General features: G+C 35.0%; 1 pseudogene; it reads left to right on the forward strand.

Annotated features, from left to right (window-relative positions):
- Window positions 1-252: 252 nt before the first annotated feature.
- On the forward strand, window positions 253-4,899 carry LOC143604600 (disease resistance protein Roq1-like; annotated as a pseudogene).

A 4,899-nucleotide genomic window follows, 5' to 3' on the forward strand; every position in this document is an offset into this window, starting at 1 on the left:
AAATACATGAAAAGATAAACAAGTAATTTGACATTTCACAGTTTTATCATCTTACTTAAATGTTTCTCATTTATGCTAGGAAAAATCTTAATTGAAAATCTAAAGAGTATAAGATCTAACATTGCTTGGAAGCACACTGTTGTCTCACCTCCCTTTATATCTATATTGAAAGTCATTTCATCCTGTGAAGAAAATATTTGTCATAAATATTCTTTTCATTTGATTTCCCATCATACAATTCCAAACACATTAATGACATCTTCATCATCAACATCATCTATCCACTCCGCTCCTGTTTCTTCTTCTCAATCATGTAAATATGATGTATTTCTTAGTTTTAGAGGAGACGACACCAGGAAGACCTTTGTAGATCATCTCTACTCGGCTCTTGTAGATAGGCACATCCGCACTTTCAAAGACGGCGAAGAACTACCCCAAGGTGAATCCATCCGGCCATCCCTCTCTAAGGCAATAGAAGAATCACGAATTGCTATTGTAATATTCTCCAAAAACTATGCAAATTCTTCGTGGTGCTTGGAAGAACTTGCGTACATCATGAAATGCAGAGATAAGAGAGGGCTTATCGTTAAGCCCATATTTTATGATGTGGAACCCTCAGATGTGAGAAATCAGAAACATAAATTTGGAGAAGCGTTTGCCAAACAAGAAGCAAAGTATGACAACAAAGCTAAATTATGGAGAAAGATTCTTGTTGAAGTAAGCAGCATTGCTGGATGGGAACTCAAAAACATTGCTAACGGGTAATTTTCTTTATTTTTGAAGTTTTTATACAAACATATTGAAGAATTTGAGTGAATTGAGTTATGGGGTATTCTAGTTAGGCAGGCAGAAATAATGACCATCATTTTAATGAAGCTGGGATAAAATAAATTTATGCAACATGAACAATAAAATAAATTTATGTAATATGAGGATAACGCATCACCCTTGGATAGAAGTGAAACACTTGTATGCACATGATTAGGATTGTCACAAATGAAGACATCTTCGGACATAAGTGAAACATTTATGTATGTAAGAGGATCGAAGTGCTTATTTAGACTTTGATAAGTTTATAATGTAATACATCATCTTCGGGCATAAATGAAACTTTAGGGTGTTATCAGAGTTAAGCAGTGCTTGTTTAGACTTTATTAACTTTATCAATGCAATACGTCACCTTTGGGCATAAGAGGAATTTTAGGGCGTTGTTTAAGTTAAGCATATCCTACAAGTTTTAGGTTTTGTAAAACTTGATAATTAAGGTTTTAAAAAAGCAACTACTAATTAATAGTAAAATCCCTGTTATTAGCAAGGATCGATTTAGGTTTATGTGAAAAAAGTTGGTCTAGTTTCGCAAACATACATCAATTTTCTAGACTAAGTGTCACAAAGCCTCAGTTTCACATATTATGTGTCGCAAAATATAGATATTAATCTTACAAGCTTAACTGTTTCATTATTGTTCCAAGTCTTATGCCCCCTTAACCAACTGAGCTACACGGCGGGGACAAAACATAAATTAACTGTTTCATTAGTTATCAGTTAATTCAGTTAATTAGTTTGCTCACCCTTAGTCGTATTACTATTCCTATCTATAATATATACGTGATTGCTTACCTTAGGTCATGACAATTCCAATTAACTTAATTTACAGTTTACATTTGTTTCTTGATCAATACTCATCAATTAAAGATGATAAGTCAATAATTGTCATAACAAGATTTTGTGATATTGACTATGTGGCCTTTGGTGTGGTGGTTCTGTTTCAGTTAGAAAGTATAATTAGATTTTATTTGTTGGGTATTTTAATTATTAATCTATAACCAATCTACAGGCATGAAGCACAGGCCATCAAAAAAATTGTGAATAACATTCAGGTTAGTATGCTATCAGATGTTGATGAAGGCCTCACTGATGAAAACCTTGTTGGAGTGAGGGCTCGCATGCAAGATTTGGAATCACTATTAGACATTGGGTCCGATGGTGTGGTGCGCATGGTTGGGATTTGGGGGGTTGGGGGTAGTGGTAAGACCACTCTTGCGACTTCTATTTGTATGGAAATCTCTCATCATTTTCATGGTTACTGCATTTTGGAGAATGTTAGAGAACAATCAAGCAAGTATGACTTGAAAAAATTGCAAGAAGATATTTTATTAGCGTTTTCCAAAAAAGAAGTGACAATACGGAGTGTTGTGGAAGGGAAAACCCGTATACAAAGTATGTTACATCATCAAAAGGTTTTGCTAGTTCTTGATGACGTTGATAAGCATGAGCAACTAGAAGCGTTAGGAGGATCACATGAATGGTTCGGTGGTGGTAGCCGAATAATAATCACGACAAGGGACAAACAATTACTAGAAACTCGCAAGGTAGATGAGATCAACCCTGTAAGATTATTATCACATAAGGAGGCCATCCAGCTCTTTAATAGATATGCATATAATCAAAGAGATCCCATAGAAGATTATGAGAATCTTTCATCAAGCGTTGTTTACTATGCAGATGGGCTCCCTTTGGCACTTAAAGTTTTAGGTTCTTTTCTATATGACAAAGATAACAAGGAGTGGATGAGTACCTTGTCCAGACTAGAAGATATTCCGGAAGATGGAATTATGGAAACACTAAAAATTAGCTATGGCGGACTTAAAGATGTGGAGAAAGCGTTGTTCTTGGATATTGCATGTTTTTTTAGGGGAAAAAGAAAAGATTATGCAATGGGGATTCTTGAAGCATGTAATTTTCACCCTGAAATAGGGATAAAGGTGTTGCGACAGAAAGCTCTCATTACTATTTTAAGCAATGGTACCTTTGATATGCATGATCTGATTGAAGAAATGGGACACTACATTGTTAGAAGGGAACATCCTGAGAATCCTGAAAAACATAGTAGAGTTTGGAAAGATGAAGAAATCAGTAACATGTGTTTAGGGGATACAACAATGGTTAGCGATATTATATGTATATATTATATTAAATGTATAGTTAGTGATACTCAATTAAGCTGTAAGTTGTTTCCTTTTTTTGTAGGATTATGACAATATTGAAGCTATGAGATATGACAATTATTCATATGACGATTCTTCACGCTTTTGTAAGATTGTTTCAAACATGAAGAAACTACGGTACCTTAGTGTTGGAAGGGTTGATGTTCCAACATACTTTAGTCTTCGTGATAATAAGTCTAATCCCAATAAGATTACTTCAAACCTGAAAAAACTAAGGTGGCTTAGGGTGCGTGATAGAACGTATGATAGAGGGCCTAACTTTCTTTCAAATGAGTTGCGGTATATTGATTGGAAAGGGTATCCTACAAGAAGATTTTCAGACAGTTTCAAACCAATGAATCTTGTTGTTCTAACATTGGAAAACAGCTTGCAGAAAAAACTTTGGAAGGGTATCAAGGTAATTCTTTTTATTAAACATATAAAAGTAGTGGATTTTATGTAACATAAGTTATATTTTTGACAACTGAGAATTAGTTTATACAACTTTTAACTTGTTTGATTCTATGTGCACTTTTTTCTTTGCATACATATATAGTTGCTTGCCTCTCCCCATTTTTATGGGTGGTCAATAACTTAATATGTATCATACGCGTATTCATAAACTCTAATATTTACTTCTGTATGTACATATACTAATTAATTGCGATAAACTCTGATATTATATGTATCATATATTGTAGCATCTACCATATTTGAAAGTCCTTATGCTTATTGGCATGAAGAAGTTACTCAGCACACCAAATTTTGATGGACTCCCATGCCTCCAAAAGTTGAGACTTGATGATTGTTATAAGTTAGAAGAGATTCACCCATCACTTGGAAACCTTATGAGCCTCAAACACGTAAGTATAACTGACTGTGACAGGCTTAAAATCTTTCCAACGATTGTCCACATGGAAAACCTCAAGACTCTAGAAATAGGGTATATCTATTTAAAAGACGGAAAAATCCCCTCTGGTATTGGTGAGTTATTCAACTTACAAGAGCTAAATCTAAGTGGTAATGATTTTTCATCATTAAACTTTAGCCTCTCCCAACTTACTCGGCTTAAACTCCTTGACTTGACGGATTGTGTAAATCTTTTCAAATTGCCTGAGCTTCCATCAAGTTTAACTATTCTCAAAGCAGACAGATGCCACTCCCTTACAACCTTTGGAGACTCACAAAAATTGTAAACGGTTATGTGACGTCTCACTTATGGAAGGGGGTATCATACATGATGATGGAAGACTACTAGACTCAATGCTTGAAGTAAGTATGGCTATCTATTTTTCAATATCACTAATTAGACTCATTTATACCTAATATCGTCATCGTAAGTAGAATCTAATGAGCTTGTGTTAATTAATTAGGGAAAGTCAATTGACACCCACTTTATGCTTCTCCTACTCGAAGGTGTGAAAGTTGCGAAGGGCTTTACAACTCTGGTTAGAGGTAATAGATGTAGATTGCAACCTCCAGAGAATTGGTGCAATGAATTTTGTGGTTTCTTAATGTGTGCCATGCTAACAAAGTCCTCCTATCAAAGTAGTTATGTACAAATACGCGTGTATCAGGGTATGAGGAATATCGATTCTCAACATAATGCGGTTTGGAACGAGAGTGATAGTGGTAAGTATACATGGGTGGGTATGTTTCATTTGCTTCATTGAGACACACTACTTGGTGGGATCAAACATACAACCTCTTTCTTTTGACATTAATGGAAACTATATATAGGGAGTGTAGAGGTTTTGGAGTTAGACTCGTTGACAAGAAAAGTGAGAGTGGTCTATCGGAAACGTCAAGAGATTCAAATTCTTCTGATTATACACCTAAGTTCAAGATTAAACATGAAATACCAGCACGATCTCCTCCTTCATTGACCATTGCGTGTGTTCGTAACTTGTAG

This window comes from Bidens hawaiensis, unplaced genomic scaffold (assembly GCF_021521415.1).
Source record: "Bidens hawaiensis isolate Kalapana, Puna unplaced genomic scaffold, B.hawaiensis_p1.1 tig00065958_1, whole genome shotgun sequence".
Classification (NCBI taxonomy): Eukaryota; Viridiplantae; Streptophyta; class Magnoliopsida; order Asterales; family Asteraceae; genus Bidens; species Bidens hawaiensis.